The following is a 20,481-nucleotide window of genomic DNA, read 5'->3' on the forward strand; positions in this document are numbered from 1 at the left end:
GCATTTTTTCCGTAAATAATTACAGATTGAGAATTTTATCTATTTGATTTTAATGTGAAGTGCCAAGCAAAGATGGCATTCTGAATTTGTCAATACTGCATCACATTCATTTACGTAGACTTGTTTTCTTGTCCTTTGCCAATATTTGATTTTCAAGAATAACATTTTATAAATATACCGTTAAAAATTGTAGTGATCAGTGCTCTCTGGAAATACATTGACAGTAGATTTCAGAGAAGCAGGCTAGCTTTAAAAATTACAATTCCATCTATGCTTGACACTGATTTAAAAAAAAAAAAAAAAAAAAAAAAAAAAAAAATTCAAATCTTGCCCAAAAGCCTCTTTTAATGTTTTATGAGTTTATCAATAGAAGATTATCGATAGATATGGCCGAGGTGAAATGGCAAGGCATTTTGTAGGATATTAGATAAATATGCATTTAGATTAACATAGGAACGTTATATAGGTTCTGTATATTTAAAACGCAAAAGCAATATATATAATTTAGTTTGTTAATTGATAACAGACATATTAAATGTGAATATCTTACGTTTTCTCGAAAGGCAAAAATTCTTCAATGAAAAGTGAAACAATGCATTAAACTAACATGATGCAAAATCGTGTTTGAGCCTAAAGCCTTTTGGACTAAAAAAGGATTTATGTAAAATTCATTAAATAATCAATGAAGCAAAAGAAAAAGTATTTATCGTATAATTTCATGGTAACAAGCGATTTATAACGTATAATAAAAACATAGTTGCGCTTGGTAAATTCATAAAAATAATGGCTTATACTTCTGACAATGCAATTCAATAGGCATCCATGCTTTTAGTCAAGTCTCTGGTGTCCCGTGCAATTTTACCTGTTTTCATTATTGGTGATATACAATTGTTGATAAATTTTATGAAAAGAATTAATTATGTAAACTCTTGTTCTTATTATATTATGTGATAAATTTTTTCTCTCCTTTTAGTTCATTTATTATTTTATGAGTTTTAAATAAAAACTAATTTGATTAAAAATTTTTTTCATTTTATTTTTTGTATATTTTTAATCTAAATGAAACGTTATCAGTAAATTATTCAATTGAAAAATAGATTTAAAAAAATGAATAATACTCTTTTACTTCCAACAATTCTTTTACATCAAAGGAAAGCGTATCCAGCGAATTTTCCAAAAAATCAGAAATTATGCTGAAAATCTCATATAAGCTTTCCTTATTTTCCGCTCTATCTTAAACAACAGAAGTGTGAGAATTTTAGCTTGTTATTGAAACAATGATACTTGCGAAAAAGTGTTTCAACATTAAATTTTAAGAAAATCATAATAAAACTTTGAAAATAATTTCTTTACTATAGTGAATTTTCATACAATAATGAGTGTCTGTGCGAGATATGAGCTTCAAGGCGTATGAGGAAGTAGTTTAAAAATCGATGACAAACTGTTACTACACCGACAAACGCCGCAACTGAGCTAAATAAAAGTGTATAATAAAAGACTGTTCGCATATCGAAATATAATCTGACATGAGATCTCTTATTTCAAAGAGCATGATGAGATATCAAATCGTCTTTCCATAAAGGGAAATTTGAAGATCGCCCTCTATCTGAGTTTAATTAGTCTTAGAGGGCACTGAAACAGGTGATTCGGAAAGTCTGATCCAGGTTTGTTTCGGAATGTCTGGAGCGGAAAGTATAAAGCAATTACTGCGGAAAAATTGGTTGCGGAAATTTATGATCAGCGTTTCGTAACTGAGATGATTGATGAAGTTCTGGAAGTTTTTGTATCATAATTACGATGAAAGCAACCGTTACGCAATTATTCGCATAATCACGTTGTGCTTTATTAAGAAAAAAGTTATTAGTTGAAATTTTATTATTTAATTATAACGTATGTTTAGAGGTAACTTTAATGATACGCATAATACGATCCGTAGGTCTCTGGGTAATGCTGTGCTAAAGCCTGAGTAAGAACTTTAAGGCCAGTAAAAATTTTTGAGAAAATGGAAACATTGAAACTGAGGAATTAAAATAACATTTGATTGATAATTATTAAGCTTAAACAAAAGAAAAAAAAGTAGAAAAATTAATTTGCAAATATTTTATTATTAGAAAATATTGCAGAACACACAGATGAATTGAGTAAAAACTTTAAGGCCAACATAGAAAATAACATATAAGAAAAAAATTACAAATTCTTAGAAGGTTGTGGAGCCATTTCTTCGAATTACTTCAAATATTCTTGTGTTCATGGATGAAACGAGTTTTTGACAAAGGGTGGGGTCGGTTTTATACCATTCATCTTCAATAGTAGATTTCAGCTCTGTTGTTGGTGTAAAATGTCTCCCATTTGCATAAACTCTTCTTGCTAAGTCACCCCAAAGGTTCTCGATTGGGTTGAAGTCAGATCTAGCTGGCCATTTCGCAGTTTCAACATTGTTGACTTGGAACCAATTTTTTGTGCTGTTACTCGAATGAATTGATGCATTGTCTTGCTGATATTTCCAATTTTCTCCAGCAAGACATTCAGCATTTGGCAAAAGATGATTTGTTAGGACATTTTGGTATCCTTGTGAATTCATTCTACCTGAAAGGAATGCAATTGAGCCCACACCATTGTAAGCAAAACAGCCCCAAGTCATGACAGACCCTCCACTTAATTGGCGCTTGGAGAATATTTCTTTTTCATTTCTTATATCATTCCAGTAGAAATTCCAGCCATCTGGTCCATCCAAATTCCATTTTTTTCCGTCAGAAAAAATAATTTATATCCATTGGTTGTCCCAGGTCATGACTTTCTGGCCAAAGTTCAAATGCTCTATTTTGGTTCTCTGCAGTAACTGAGGCTTAGTCAATTTTGCTGTATAAGTGAACCTTCCAGACTTTCTAATTGTGTTGTAAATCGTTTTTTGACAAACTTTTAAACCTGTCGTCGGAATCAGTTTCCTGGTTGAGTACTTTCCAGTAGATACAAGTTGGCAAACTCTTCTTTCATCACGCGAGGACAAAGCTTTAGGCCTTCCCCCAGTATTCTTTTTACCATAATTGTCTTTCAATTTAAAAAAAAAATTGTTGATTACAGTCTTTGATCTTCCTGTCTTTATCGCAATAGCACGACTACTCATTCCTGTTGAGGACAAAGCTTCGATCTCTCCTCTTTCACGTTCAGTTAACTTCTTACCCTTCGCCATCTTCACAAAGATCACCAATACTTCGAAGAAACGTATAACAAATATGAAAATTGCAGCGTCGTCACGAGCTAGTAGTTGCAATGGTAATTACACGATTATATTATATTAATTTTAAAAAAATGACTGGTGGCCTTAAAGTTTTTACTCAGGCAGAAATACTATGTAAATAACCACATGTTTCTCATAATTATGTATTTACAAATTATGTTTATAGCATTTATTTCTCATCAATGAACTTTAATAATTAATATTATTTGAAATCCCTTTTATTTCATTTTACATTTTCTCAAAAATTTTTACTGGCCTTAAATTTTTTACTCAGGCTGTATAACTGCTTTATGTTTTAAGAAGTAAGAAATGGTACAAAATCGGATATCTAAAAATTAACAAATTTATGCCTTTAATTAAAAAAATAATAATTATTATTTTAAAATTTTATATCAGATAGCTTATTAAGAAGTATCAGACAAATTATTAAAAGCATCAGTAATTTATAAAAGGTAACACATTAATGTTAAATAAAGCGCATACTGTTTTTCCTTCTTCACGCTTCATTATTCGAGCCTTCCTCCGAGCGTTACGGTTTTTAGCTCTGAAATTTCGAAGTTCCTCAAAATGTCATGAATAAATGGTATTTTATTGAATATAATTTTAAAAAAACTCTCTCTCTCTTTGTACCTTGATTCCTTTTCTACCACAGTATACATCCAATGCAAAATCAAATACATTAAAAATTGGCTGAAATTTCCACGTGTAAGCAATACGAAAGCCACCTTTCTAATCGGAATTTCCCGTCCATAACGATGAGAGGGTTTTTCCATTTCCTGAACTTTTTTCTTCGCATTGTTGATTCTTATTTTTCGTTTTTCAAAAAAAAAAAAAAAATAGTTTTTTTGTTTGTAAGTGTTTTTTGTTTACCTTTCTTTGCCTTAAAATTATTTGCAGTTGCAATAAATCGCAATTTTTTACCGTGTTGCAAAACTTTCGCGAAACGTATTTCATTCATGGCTTGGCAGACTGTCAGTTCTCAATGATTTTGACATTAAGTGTGGTATAAGATCTTAAGTTTTATCTAACTTAAAATTGTACTTTACTTAACTGTGTAATTTAAAAACAATGTAAGTACTTCTTAATAGCTAATTTTGTCTCGTTCATATTAATGTATTTATTTCATATGCTCAGGGAAATAATTTATCAACGATAAAAGACAAAAGTTCGCGAGACGGTCGTCGGGTAAGTAGTGAAAATTCACGAAACTTCCGCAGTCTAGGATTTACCACTAACAGTATCGCCATCGAGAATTTGCATAAATATTTCCCGGAGGAAACTGTGTAGCTAAAACGAAACAGTAACATAAGTAAATAATGTGTAGCTAAATCAAAATTATATTTTGCATTTTTAATTGAAATTTACGTTTATAACTGAATTTCCTTCTGGGAACATATTCAACATCATTATTTTGCATCAAATTTACCACAGTTGGACCATTAATTGTAAGTTTATGTATTATATTATACGAGGACAGATTTCTTTGTTTAAGTAGCACGTTTATGAAAAAGAATCTTTCAGCATCGAAACTGTTTGTCGGCACTGATAGACGGTGAAGGGTGACTTTTATGTATCTTCGGGAAATGACTTTTCACGTATTTCTGAGACCTGCAAAACTCAGTTTAATTATCAATTCAGTCTTCCCAGTTTGGATTCTGGCGTAGTGCATTTTAGCAGAAATCGTACGGCAAAGTAGCGGTAAAATTTCTCCCGCGATATAATAAAAATATTCAAATAGCAAAATTATCAAACAGTTATAATCGAAAAAAAAATAAATCTGAAATGTTTCAGATTTTAAATTACGTCCAAAGGGGCGTTTTTTAACATTTTGTGTGTTACCTTTCTTTATTAGATATCATGTTCCTCGCACTTAAACCATAAGATCCAGTGCAACAGCAATATCGCAAAATAGTTTTAAAACGAGCATATCTTTAGAATTTCCGATACAGAGACTCACGCGCTGGAGATAAAAATGTTTTTTCTGCACAACGTTGCCATTGCTCGCTTTGAAATCCTTGAGTTTGTTAATCAAAAATTCGTCAAAGTTTTAAAAAATAGGAAATCGATCATAAAACAAATTTCAAATTTCAAATTTGGTCTTCCACATGCTCATATTCGTTGGAGGATTACGTTATTCAAAATTCGATGACTCTATGTACCGTTGTTTTATCACAATACGAGAAATATACATACATTTATGCAGATTTTTCATTATTTAATTTCTTCAAATATAATGCAGGACTCTAACATTTTGTGGCAACAGTTTGAAAAGTGAACCGACATTTATGAGTCCGACGCAAAATGCCAAAACGAAACTAATAGTCCTTCGGGATTCAAATCCCTTTGGACTAATAAATAAGTAAACGAGTGAAAAGGGGGAAAAATCCGCAATTTATTGGTTAATCTGACATTTGCAGAAAAATTTAATATCGCGAAATCTTAGAAAATCTGTAAAATTTGAGAAAATTTGTGTTGCAGTTAAGTTGCTGCCGTACATAAAATTATAATATATATTACTGTTAAATTTAATACATAATATTTATAAACATTTTCCCACTTTGTGTAATTTGCTTAAGATTTTCGTAAAGTCTTTTATTACTTACGGGAGAATTGTTAACGCTATAGTAATTCTTCTGTAAGTAGGAGAAGCTATAATATTTCGTCGTAAGTGAAATAATACAGAGAATGATTAATTATTCGCGCACTTCCTAACAAGGAATGTATTGCCGTTATTTTTTATAATTAATACAACTTAATCATTTAATTTATGGAATAAAAGTGTAACCTCTCATAGCGGCCATTTTCTATAGACAGTAATTTCGAAAATTAAGCAGCATATCTGAGAACATAATAAACACTTGTTTTAAGCGTAACCAATAGTTATGTTTTAGTTAGGCAACTAGCTCCATAGAAAACAAAGTGGTCTGTCTGTGAGTAATTTTGCTAAAAATGATTGAATAATATTTTTTACTTATTACGTAACTAGAGTCGTGCTTGTTCCTTTCTCTTACGATCAGTTATGAAGCTTACTTGGTACCTGCCGTTCGCTCATATTACTAAATAGTTGTATTTCAATTAAATAATAAGAATGATAGATTAAAAAGATGGAGGAAAGATGTGTTTGGTAAATGCGGATAGAAGGCAGGGACATTTCCAAGCTGGACATACGTAAAAGTTTAGTCATAAGAAGGGATTTTTTTTAACCTTTGATTTAAAGTGTCTGGCTTAGTAAAAGCGAAACTTTTCATTAAATTAATTATATTTTTAAAAGTTTTATGTAATTTTAAATATTTTTTTTAATATGAAGTTACTTTGGGCTTACATGTAGGCTACTTAAATATTAACGGAGGGTTTTAATATTATGGATATAACTTTCATCAGAATGAGACACAACCAAATAATGTACCTTTCTTTATAACATTTGAATAATAACTTATCATTGTTTGAATAATTTACTATATTAACTGCAGAAGTTGGTGGTGTTTCGTAGCAGATAAGCAAACCTTGTCCGCAACGTGCTTTCAACCTTGGATAGAAAAAATAAAAAGATTACAGAGGGTTAACTATATTCATACTGCACACCATCAAATCCTTGTCTTCTTAATCAAAGTAAAAAGTGAAATCAATTCGTAATTATTAGTAAAATAATAGAAGTATTCAATAATCAGTTTGTTGATTCGTAAAATTTATCCCCCCCCCAAAAAAAAAAATTAGTGGTACAGTTATAGGACAAAAGTAGCGGTTGCGCATTTTATTGTTGAAATCTTAAAATTAAATTTTCTCTGATAACTGAATAATATAACTTACATTCTAATTAAAAATGTATTCTATGCTTTTTAAAATAATTAAACAGTTTTTAATAGGAAATGTAACAATTAGTTGTACAGTTATTCACTTTCTTCTAAAGAAGCTTACAAACAGCTTGTGTGACTGTTGCCAGACAAATTGGTGGGGCAGCGTCTCAGCAATATTAGTACGCTTTTCTGAACACTGAGCATCTTTTTCGTGATAAAAATCTATTATTATCCCCGCGGAAATAAATAACACGCATTTTGTTGTAGTGCATTACTTTTTGATATACTTTCACATCTTTAGAAAATTGAAGGTTATGTTCGCAATAAAAATCAAGCCTCGTATATTTTTTTTTTTTAATTTAAATGCGTGCGGTTAAATTTTTTTAACATTGTTATATGAGTTCAAACAATAAGCACATTTTCCTTCTCGCCAAGGTGTCCTATTATGATGATGAATTTTTCCGACAGGAGTATTCATAATCTGATCATATTGCGCTTTAGAAAACGGAATGTCCATGTGTACTGTCCGCTGCTGCTGTTTTTTATTTCAAATGTTTTATAAAAAAGCACCAATGTAATTGTTTCAAGAATAGTCGCTCAGATTGATTAAGAATAGATTGACAAGAGTTCAAGATGGACTTAAACTGTTTTTATCAAGGATGTCTTAACAACGTGTACGTACGTACGTGTAACTCCTCTATCTCATTGCTGTAAATTATACGTGTAAAGCACATAATCAAAGTCTGCTTTGCTCTGATGCTGTAGAAAAGTAAACTTAACAAAAGCAGTATTAAACTAGCCCCTGCGATTGTAACTGCATCTTAATGCACTGCGTTCATGCATGTAATAAAATAAGAAAGACTGAAAATCAATAATTTTCACTTTGTGATTTTACCTTACTTATCTCATTATGCAGGAGACTATAGATTACATATGATGTAAATATTTCTTTTCCATTGTAAAGTAATGAGTATCTCATTGCGGTAAATTATACGTGTAAAGCACATAATCAAAGTCTGCTTTGCTCTGATGCTGTAGAAAAGTAAACTGAATCAGTATTTAGAAGAAAATGCACAAATTGCCAATTCTGAAATTTCTAACAGGAACATTTTTTTTTTCTCTTTTCTCTCTCTCTTTTTTAGTCCAAAGGGGCTTTGTCCCTGAAGCCCCTTTGGTTTTTTTTTTTTTTTTTTTTTCCTTAACTAAAATCTCTTAAGAAGAACTTAAATATTTGTGCGAATTAAACAGTATATATTTCGAGAACCAAATAACTTAAATAGCGTAGCATCATCCAAAAGACATGCTAAGAAAGGTGAAAACATCATTAAGTATAATGTAAATTCATCAATGAGGAAAAGTTTACAGAGTAACGAAATACAGGAAAAGTTTTATATAAATAAAAATTTAGTTAATAAAACATCGCAGATTTGAATAAAAACCGCATGTAATGAGATTTTAATAATATGCTGAAAAGAAAACTGTTCAAATATTGTCATAGTTCTTTTTTTTTTTTTTTTTTTTTTTTAAGTACATTTCTTCATTCCATTGATTTGTATAAACGTTATTTGTAGCTGAAAAACAGCAGGAAAGTACTACAAAATTAAAAAAAAAAATTAAGTAGAAATTCCCTTAGTAAAATTTCGATAATCAATCCATCTTAGTAATCGGTATTCATACTTAGGTATAAAATTTTAAAATGGAATTTTTAATGAGTAAAATTTGATACGCAGCAATTTTGCGTTAGTATTATTTTTTTTTTTTTCTTTTAGTCACTTTGATTACAGTTGACTTCGAAAAGTAGAATGTAGTAGAATTCCTCAGCTTTTTGAAAGGGACGAACTTTGTTAGATGTATTTTTTGAAAAATTTGAAGCTGCTGTAGCTTTGGTACCATATTTTATTCTCCATTTTTTATCTGTAGTTTTTACGGTATGCTAGACCACGACCGTTTGCTATAAAAAGCACATACAATACATGTGTTTTTGTATTGATACATTGCTGTATTCTGTAATCTACGTGTAACTCCGTAATCAAAAATAAATCTGAATTGATTCGTTAATTATTTACCTCCAATTTCCTCACCTCATTGAAATATTTTCTGCAGATACTTTGTCTAGGACACTTACATCATGTACATTATACAAGCACTGAAAAGTAAACTGCACACGTTTTTGCAGTATGTCTTCTCTGAAGATGAATGTGGATGAATCGGACATTTGTTTCTGTTCCACTTGTGCTTTTTTTTCAGTAGTATTTTGCTTAGAAAGTAATATTTTGCTTAGAAACACCTTGTTGACTTAATATGTTCATAAAAGTGATTACATGAATATTTGGAATTCAGTTCCAAATTTATTTTCTGTTGACACCTACAATCCATCTCCTTCTGAAGACCACATTTTGCTAATAGTTGAAAAAAGTCTTTATGATGGAGCTGATGGGCTTAGGACTATCAATCTGATTTAAAGATACCGGGCGTTTTTCATTCCCCGCCGCAACTTAGAACGTAATTACAAATCCCGAACTGTCCGGCTAATCTCGAAAGTCTGGAAACCTGTACTCATGTCTGAGGAGAAGGGGGGGGATTATATATAGTGGGCTATACGGAGATAGAATACTGCCCGTGCATTTGGATGATACTTCAAATTAATGTCCTTATTATGATTTTCATTACTTGTATAACGTATTTTTTCAGATAATACTTGCATTTCTTCCTCTGATTAACGGATTTTCTGCCGTGTCTTTATTTGCTGCTATTTTAATCTCTAAGATATGATTATTAACGTACGTGGCTATCTAAAATAACGGAAATCTTGTTGGTTTCGATAGCCTGTTATCAAGCATAAGTTCCATTTTGTATGTTTCATAAGTGATAGTATATCTATTAAAGTGCACTTTTTTTTAAGGATATGTTTTCACATGTTCGAATTATAATTATTTCTACAGCTGCTTGAATTCGGTTATATGAATTTTCCTGATTTTCATATTCAAAGAATCTCTGTGTTAAACCTTTTTTTAATAACAGAACAATATTCTTTTGCTTTTCTAGTTACCATTAATTATTTCCTAATCTTTAATTTCTACGCAACAAAAACATAGGAAGTCAATGCTACGTTCCTTTTTTAGTAGTTACTATATGCAATATGTAATATAAATTACCTTTTCCCCCTGAATCTCTGTTGTTCAACTGTTATTAATGACATGAATTAGCATAGTAGGGACATCTATCAGATGTATAGTTAATGGTATTCATAAATGCGATGCACGACAGTTTAAAAACCGTTTACAGTGAACAACTAATAGTGCAGAATGGCCATCGTCCGAAGTGGGAGGCATGGCGAATAACTACAGTATGCGCTGATCATGAATAACAGACAGATCCCTTCTACGTCCTTTATTAAGACGACAGATCCTTTAGTAAGTATGTTTGTTTTTTACATTAAGAAGAAATAAAACGCACGAAGGTAATTTGTGTTATTTTGACAATAAATATACAGTGTTATCAGTTTATTTCAAATGCGATAACGATTATCGGATTTCATAATTGCCCGAAATATGTTAATGAATGAATGAAAGTATGTTAATTCGAAAAAAAAAAAATTTGGTCTGTAAATTTTCGCAAAAGTTTTACAGGTAGAGAGTTAGACAAAGATGAGAAATAATCATTGCGAGTTGAACGGTAAACATTACAAAGAAGCATTGCTTTGTACAGTCATTAGGTGTTATATATATATATATATATATATATATATACTGGAAACGCGAAAAATGTGCAACGCCCTCGCCGAGACTCGAATCTGGACCTCTCGAATACGCGCTGAGTGTGCTATCGTTTACACCACGAAGGCATGCTGAAAGGAGGAGAAAGTACCTTTTAGCTTGATTAGGCTGCATATAAATGTCTTTTTCATTTATAGCATCCGGGCCCACCAGCGGCCGAGCGGTAAAGTCGCTGAACGCTGGTAGTTCGGTCCGAGGTTCGAATCCCGCGAACGGGCTGGCTGCATGGGCGTTTTCGTGGTTTTCCCCATGTGTAACGAGGCTTTGCCATAATCACGCATTTATAGCATCCAGATCTCGAAAAACAAGAGTGGAGTCGCCTCTCTACGGATCTGCAACTTAATCAATTACAGGTTTTGAAGAACTTATGAGCGTTGATTATGAAGGGTTTATAGGCTTTTAAATGTCATTCTCAAACATTGACATTTGATTTACGAACTTATTTCCATTTCCCCTCACGGTTTATGTTTCATATTTGTTCGTAAAATCAAGCCCATTGTAAGTTGAATTTAGAATCAGATTGTGTGCTTATTGTATCCCAAAATAATAGAGGTATTAAAAACTTCTACAATTTCTATGCACGCGCTGGGATTTTGTATTTTTTATCCTGCATATAATTTATATGTGCTCTGTATTCGTTTCTTTAAAATTTTTATAGATGCGTCATTTATTTAAGAAATATATATATATATATAAATAATTTTGGCATTAAAATAAATCTTAATAATTATTTTAAATGATCATAAAATGGTATTTACAAATGGATGGGCACTCGACAAACTTTGCCACATTTATCGAATAATATTAATAGTGATTTAAATAGTAATGAAGTTTAAATGAAATGAAATGAAATTGGAATTAAAAATTCAGTACTGAATTGTATAACAATAGCTGAGTATGAAACAGTAATTCAGTACTGAAAATTTGTAAAAGTACTGAGACAGTTTCGTTAGTTTTGTGCTTGCGATTGCATTCCAATATGCATATTCCAAACTTCACTTTTGAGAGTTTTATTATTTAGCATTTATTGAGGTTTTGCATGTAAATTAACGATTTTTTTATCATTTTATTCTTAGTTTGTGCAGTCGAACCCCGATATAACGAACTTCAAGGGACGGGAAGTTTGGTTCGCTGTATCTGATCCAATAAGAAAAATATATTATCTTATAAAAACGTGTAAAAAATGATTGATGAATAACGCAAAAATATGATTAACGTTGTGAAATCTACGAAAAGAAATAAATAATAAATCTAATTAAAAAATCGTGTTAAGATTTAATTACAAGTATCATTGCCCTCAGTAAATAAATTTGATGTTCGTTCTTTTTTCTTTCCTCCAGGTTGTCTGGGAAATCCTGTCTGAAGCATTTGTCCCGATATAAGCAGATTTCTATCTCCATGTTTCTCAACGTTTTCTACGTATCCAGATTGTTTCCACGAGCAGAAATTATAGAATTTTAGTTTTTATCATATGATACTGTAGATTTGTATAAACTGTATTTCTGGCAGATATCGATTTGGCTGCGTCCACTTTGTATTTTTTGAGTAATGTTAACCTTATCTTCAATACAGAAGCTTTACGTTTCAGCTCGTCACGCGAATGGATTTTTGCCACAGAAGCAGAGCGGAGAAAATGTGGTCAGTGAGAGTTCTGCTCTTCTGTGAATGATAAGAAAGGAAGTTTCTTCACCCACGTGACTTATCCCATGTCGAGTGAGAACACAATCATTTCCTCCAAGATATGTATGGTTGCAACGCAAAGATTTATTATCTTTATAAAGAGCATCCTATGTCTTGCAAAGGCCTAAAGAATGCGAAACTCCTATTCAGAGAATAGAACTTGGAGAGCACTTATCCCCCCCCCTCTTAAAAAATTTCTTAAAAGGAGAATCAACTCTAAAGCAAGCTGATAAGATTTACTACTTCTTACACTCAGTAGCGAAAATTTCAAAATTCCCATCATAGCATCAGTCTTGACTAGAGCTCTGTTTTATAGCTCAGTCAAAGAATCTGAATGGAATCAGGTAACTCGTTGACGTGTTATGGTTAAGTGGTCATGTGCACCATATGGGTCCCTAAGATATACTTATTGTGTCCTGATTCCCTTAGAGTTCGGTGTCACATCTGTCTCCTTTGTTTAGAACACCTTTACTTTTGTTTCTGTTCCTTTTCCGATGAAATGTGGACCAGAATATACTATACGTTAATGATTTTAACGGTTAGTAGTTTTTTGTTTTGTTTTGTTAACATTTACAGATATTCTGGAAAAACATGAAAAATACAAAAAAAGCTTCGTTTGAAGAAATCCATACAGTTTGTTATGTCTAATTTTCATACACTTGGAAGTTCGCTATAACAATATACAATAAGGTTAAGTATATATTTAACTTTGATGTTAAGTATATAGGAAACTGGACGACGCCAAAAGGTTTTTTTCTTTCTATTTTTTCGAGGGTTCGTTATGAGTGGGTTCGTTGTGGCGAGGTTCTACTGTAATTTTATATTTTGTTTGGTCATAATTATTTTTAGGTAGTTTATTAGTTCTACTCTCTAAATTATTGAAGATTAATTAATTCGCTTTTGTAGATGCTCACGATTCATGTCAGCTGGAAATGTTGCCAGCAGAAGCGAGAGTTCTAAAATCATGTTTAGTCTTACTTTATTTATACTTAGAGACTTGATCGGTATTGAAATAAATGTGTTAGGGGCTCCAGCTTAGACTTAATAAGCTGAAGCCCCTAAGACTGTACTAGGACATATAATAAGCATACATGATGCTTATAAACCGTCAGTTTTGTTTTTAAAATTTTCTTTTTAAATAAGGTCTTCAGTTACTCAAAGTGAATCTCTTTAATATTGATAAAACTGTGCCAAATTTAGCGTGTACATTTATTCGAAAGACTGACTTATATTGTCTGATAATTCTTGTGGGTGTTCAAAATTAGAAATACATTTCAATACACAATCAGTTTAACTTGTCAAATTTTTCATCTAGATACGTGTTCTTCTATATACTGCTGGACCTTCATCAAAGTTCAGATGCTCAGAAAGTATACAGTAATAGAGATGTTTACATGTATGCTGTCGTGCCGAATATTCCATCTAAATAAAGTCTATATCAGTACTAAACTACCTGAGTGTGCAGAGTTACCATTTAGGTAATAGATATATCGCCCTGGACTCTTTGCCATATCTGGATTTATTTTGTTGTTCGAAATAATTGGAACTTCAAATCGTTAACGCAAATTACCCTTCTTAATTATTCAAAACTTAGTGATGAACTCATTGGTGATCCTTAGCGTGAACTGTATGGTCTAATGGGTTCCGAAACTTATATGGCAAAAGAAGGAATAATAGTACGCATGCTGGAAAAGATGATTTTAAACTGTGATGTTTGCTTGAAATTGACTTGTAACAATATATCATAGGTATTGGAGGCTATTATTATCGCACAGTTGGCCCGTGCCTGCAACTATGTTGAAAACCGCAAATAGACTTATTCATCCATTAGTAGTGAGTAGAATGGTAGTAGTAGTAGTAGACGATATGTACTTTATAATAGAGATGTTTATAATAGTACACACATTACATAGTACATTCACAGCAGGGAAAATGAACGAAATCTCCTGCGGCCTACAGTTGGGTGTTCTTTTCTTTAGTGTAAGCGAAAGCAAGAATAGAATTAAGAGATTATGTCATGAGTGCGATGGATACCTTAGAATTTCTCACTTCATAGCATTTTATTATCGCAGTTTATCAATAGAATGAAAACCGCATGTGTTTTACCTAGAAGATAAATCCTGTGGGGCAAAAAGTATTGTATTTTTGAAAAATTTTATAAAAGTATTTTAAGTATTTTAACTTTATACGGGGATGCATACCGATGCATATATATAGCATATGAGTTAATAGTTAATTAGATTAAAAGCGTCAGAAGAAAGAATTAAGGTTATTAAGTTTAATAAATTTGTACAGTGGAACCTCTAGATACGAGTTTTAATTTGTTCCAGCATTGAGCTCGCATAGTGAATTTCTCGTATCTAGAAGAAAACTTCCCCATTGAAAATAATGGAAATCCAGTTTCCTTCCGCACCCCTGTTATAATAAATATTGTCACGGTACAAAATGTATACTTAGACATCAAAGGTAGTAATTTTGCCAAATGTAATAAATGTGCCAAAAGTAATAATTTAGCGTGTTTGAATTTAAGGATTAACGAACGTGAAATCGAATGAATTGCTTAACAAGTGGATTGCGTTGTGGAAGCAATAACCTATAATACTTACAAAATTTGCAGATAGAAATGTATGATCTTAAAAGAAATATGAAATCAAGGTAACTTACCCCAAAAGATGGCAATTATATGTTACCAAATCAATTAATTTTTTATTCTTTCTTTAACATCTTCACTTCTAAAATAAGCATTAATATAAATAAGAAATTATCAGCCAGGCCGTCTTTAACAAAATCAGGATCGGAAAATCTAGCACGTATGATACGCATCACCAAAATAACGTTGCTCTCAGATTAAAGTTAATCTTTTTCCATGAGTGTGAAACAAAGTCTCGGTGAAAAAGGAACAGTCAAAATTTAACGGCAGTAATTAAGCGTACTTGATTAACCATGGTATTTTTTGCTTTTTCTTCTTTAAATTAGGAAAGCCTGATTTCATCCTTTCCTGATAATTCAGATATCACAAACACGTGCACGCAAAGAGCTTTCAAACGGTTGAAGTGATCGAACAAAAATTGTTTTCCGCAGCAATGTATTAGGAAACTGGAATAATTATTTTCTTGCATCTCATTTTCAAAATCTCACTAAAAAAGCGTCCATGTATTAGCAGACACCATCGAAGGAAGCAGCAACGAGAAGAAGGCAAAATGGCACATCGCATCGGCCAGAGTGAGGATAGACAGACGCATCAGACAAACATAGATCCCCGGCCCAGGTCCGACTTGCGGACCCATACGGAGTTTGGATATCTATGGTCCAGGGGACCTCGTCCTCGCGGGCGCAACCCCCGCAGTCCCCGCCCGGCTTTGTACAGCCAGAGGCCGTCCTACACCTCCGGACCCAAGCAGCGGAAGAAGGAGAAACCGGTTGTTGCAGTCAATTTCGCCTTTTCATTCAGCGGTCGCAGTTATCACACCTGACGCTGAATAATGAGGAGGCTTGCCTGCACAACCCCCAAAAATATCATTGCCATCTCACCTTCAGTCGCCGTACCTGATGTTTTTAAGAGAACGTCCAAGTACAGATGCTTAGCCTTAGCGCAAATGATAGCTTCCAATACCAAATCGCCTTTTAACTGCTTCTCGTCAATCCCCACCAACAAATGCTTCTCAACATTTTCTAAGAGTTTTGGATGGTGCTTGGAAATAACGGTAACTTCTTCGGCCACGTCAAGTTTTTTAATTTCTTATTTTTTCTTCAGAATAGTACAGATCGTCGACATCAAACAGCCATAAGTCTTTGCCTATTCCGTCTCTCTTAAACCACGCTCATGTTTTTATCTATGATTTCTTTCTTAATTTCAACGCCATGTCTTCCTTCTTTTTCTTTGCAGCACTAACTGAGGCAACAGTCTTCTTCGGAAGCATCGTAAAATAATTATTTTCACGTTAAATGTAATAAAAAAAATTAACTCACAAGCACACAAATACATAGATCAAAGAACACTGAGTTATCTGACCAGGTTATTTCCTCGAGTCGAGCCGGATCGGAAAACGGGCCACCATACCAACAACCTGGCTCGTTGCTCGTTACTCGAGTCAATGCTCGTATTTAGAGACGAATGTTTCGCTCATACTTTCCTCGTGTCTCGAATTTCTCGTATATAGAGGTGCTCGTTTTTCGAGGTTCCACTGTATATCGGTTTCGAAATGTAATCGGTTTCGAAATGTAATGCTGCTTTCCCTGTCCTGAAGCGTGGAAGGGAGTCTTCTTTTAGTACTTAAAAACTCTGGCATGAAGTATTAAATGTTGTAAAAGTTGAAGTATTTCTATTCAGAAACAATAAGATCCTTAATTGCTTTTAAATTATTGCCCTAATTTTGTTTCGTTAATTTTTAGCAAACGATATAGATAAGAGAAATGCGAACAATATTAAATTGGTGATAAAAGATCGTGAAAAAATTTTAAGTGGTGAAAGGCTTTATAATTATTAAAACCTTTTACTTTTCAGTCAGGAATTCCGAACATATATTTAGGTAGGAAAAATTTGACAAGCTTAATTTTGAATATCCACACGAATTATAAGATAATGTAAATCTTTTGAATATAAAAGTACACGCTCAAATGGGGCCTAATTTTATAAATGTTGAAACTGGTGAATAACACTTCACAATAACATTGAGTAACTGGGTGCACTGACGTAATAGGAGGGAACTGATAGTTTATGAGCGTTATGTGTGTTTATTACATGAATGTATGTATTTTTGCTTGGAGAATTCACACCAGTTGTTATAATCTGAATTTTTTGAACTAATACACATGGTTACGTTCCTGATAAATCTTAACAGAATGAGAATTTAAAATTTATTAGATTAAAAAAATGATAGATTCCGTTCCCTTTCTTTGTAAAGTAATTACTGTTGTTAATGTATTTAAAAATTAAGAACAGTCAGGTTTGATTTCGTTTGGTTAATTACGGCAGGGCTTCGAGGGCTATCTCCCTAAGGGAAGGGATGCATTCGTGGAGAACTTTGTAAAGAAAAATGTTTCGTATACTCACAGAGAAAACTACCAAAACGCCTATGCAGCCAGCCTGTACACGGGATTCGAACCTCGGACCCATTGATCGCGGTACTAGATCTTTCGGTCCCATTGGCTACCAGTGTTAAGCGACTTTACTACTCGGCCGCTGGTGGATTAAGAACAGCCACATATATTGAAAGCATTTGTTGTAACCTGAAAAAATTCTAAATTTCTGAATATTATTGTACTATGTTCTTTTAAAAGTATATTAAAAAGGGCAGACAAAATTCGTTTTTTACTTACTGTTCAATATAAAGAGGAAAAAAAGAATTGTATTATTCTACTAATTTACTAATTAATATTCTAACTAATTCTACTAATTTAATACTATGTAAAGTTCTAAAGTGCGATGTATAATTTTTTTTGTTTGTTTTGTTCATAAGATGTGTGAGTGAATTATTCTCAGCTTATTTATTATTTTCATTTTGAATATTAAAAAAATGAATATAATATGTAATAGTCAGCGTGTCTCATATTTCGAAATTAAGCGATTTCAGATATGGAGTGAAATTAAATCAAGAATCCTCAAGTTCCCCATAACTATTGCTTCTTGCAAATCAAACTGTTTTGTAGCTCTAGAAATTTCATACTAATTTGTCCCATTGGCTAATTTACTGATGTGAGGTTACATACACATGTATATGTGTATGTGCGTGTGTGCGCGTAATTTAACTTTTTTGCACAGTTCTGTCATTCCATCAAATCACAATTAGCTGCTGTCATAAGGTGGCATAAAGGTTCCTGTTTGGAGCTAGGGGTATTTTGGCTTGCTAAGAACGATCATTCCTCGTGTATAATGCGTTAGACCATTTTTCCTGTAACAAAATTCTGAAATTACGGGACTAAATATACCCAAGTCCTATATTGTCAAGATATGCAACTGTTAAGGTTTTCAGCTTATTAAAATTCATGTTATTGTTAAAACTTGAGTTAGAAGTTCATTTCAACTGTGTGACACAACCCAGGGTTTGCGTAGTGGTTTCGGCCATTACACCAGCCTTTTTCAATAAATTCTCCCTTTAGTTAATGTTATATATCTTTCGTTAACAATGGCATTTAATATGAGGGCCAGACAGTTTATGCAGATTGTGATAGTATGCATTAAAAGTCAGTCACACAGTGCAGTTTTTGTACACAGAAGGTCCTAAAGAAGATTTACATTTTGAGATTTTCTAAACGAATGCTTCATTGATATATAAAATTACTGTATGTAGTTAACACTTTTTATTCTTCTGGGTTGTTAAGGTATTATCTCCCTGCTTTCCGCATGCCTTCTTAGTGTAATTGTAAAAATACTCGACGCGAGGGCAGCGCAGATTTTTCACGCCTCCAGCATTAAAAAAAAAAAAAAAAAAAAAAAAAAAAAAAAAAAAAAAAAAACTTAATGATTCTGCAGTATAATATTGAAGAACTAAAAGGAAAATTAAAAAAAAAGAAGTTTTCAAAATATCATATTTTTTACTAGTTTTGTCGTGTGAATTTCGAGAGGGAAAAGTTATGCGAATAATTTAATTTCCGAAGGACGCGGGTGCAGTAAGAACATGACAGTGAAAAGTAGTCACAGATAAACAAACTATAGGTAATTATTAGAATATTATTTCTTCTAAAGAAACTTATTTTCTATTAAAAATACATAGTAATATTAATATTACAATACCTTATGTCTTCATTTTTTTTTTCTCTGTAACTTGATTCTCACCGGTTCTTTTTGTTGTCCTTGATACTTCTTACGCCTCAAATCATCCATAAATAATTACAAATGAATGTGCAGCGAAATCGTACACTGAATGTCAATTCGTGTTTGCTTCGCTATGATTTGTCAGTTTTTGTAGTAGGGTAATATAAAGTTCAACAGTTAGAAGGGAAAGTTTCGGCGTGACCTTCGCAGTTAGTTTGCGAGGATTTGTCTGTGTTAGTAAACAAATACAATCACTACTTGACGAATCTCTTTTAAAAGTTAGGGGATGATCTTCTCTAACTGCATTGAGGAAGGCGAAAATTACGCGATTATTTTTAAAATTTTCCTAATATGGCTGTAAAAAGCTAAGGTGGGGGGAACTGGCGGAAATACGCTAAGCAAGTAAATGAATACTTCCAAGTTAAATAATTTTTGGCTGTATAGATACCGTATGCGAATAGTAATTTAATCAGTTTAATTTCTTCGTATTTTTATCCGTCTAATGTTACCATTGTTGTAACTATAAACAAACATTCTTGTAGGAAACCATTCTTGTTCTTCTAACCATTCTTGTAGAAGATCATAACAATTCAGAACATTTGGAAGAATTCTAAGCCTTTCAAATTACAACAATTCATTAACAGTGTAACAAACTGAGACATTTAAAAAAATATATACCTATTTGTATGCTTGTGGATAATTTGTATCTTTGTTTCAGTTTTAATGTGACTTATTAATTTGAGATAAATAATTTTTAAAAATATTCAGTTTATTAGTGCCATTAACAAACATTTCCAGCACATTTTTTTAACAACCATTTCAATCATAAAAACAGGTCTGTTATATATTGAGTTGAAAAATTGCTTTTGCCTAGGAACGAACTTCCCCCCCTTCCCTTGAGGAATGTATGATTTTATGTAAAATTTAAAAATAGCTCTAATTAAGTGAGTACATTACTTCATTCATGCGGTTTTAAGTCAGGGAAAACATCTTTAAAAAATGCGATTTTGAAGTAGTATTAGTAAACCGTTTTCATTGCTGATGTTATCACTGTTGTTAAAGCTATCACTGCCATTACCAGTTTTTTATTATTATTTTTTTTAATTTAGCATATAGTCTATACGTTATTGTAGATATATATATACTATTTTGGGGGGAAGGGAGGGAACTAACTCATTTATCCAAAGTTTCAGCATTTTCTTAAACTACTACAAATTATTTTTATTAAAAAAAAATAAG

The 20,481-nt window shown here is 32.2% G+C and overlaps 1 protein-coding gene across 3 annotated transcripts in view; it reads left to right on the forward strand.

Annotated features, from left to right (window-relative positions):
- The window catches only part of LOC118190303 (nucleoside diphosphate kinase 5-like), a 599,363-nt gene that overhangs the window by 314,348 nt on the left and 264,534 nt on the right, over window positions 1-20,481 (forward strand). The gene's annotated exons all lie outside the window — the stretch shown is intronic.

The sequence above is a fragment of the Stegodyphus dumicola genome, chromosome 4 (genome assembly GCF_044657685.1).
Source record: "Stegodyphus dumicola isolate Sdum_Otavi_A_Nest chromosome 4, ASM4465768v1".
Lineage (NCBI taxonomy): Eukaryota > Metazoa > Arthropoda > Arachnida > Araneae > Eresidae > Stegodyphus > Stegodyphus dumicola.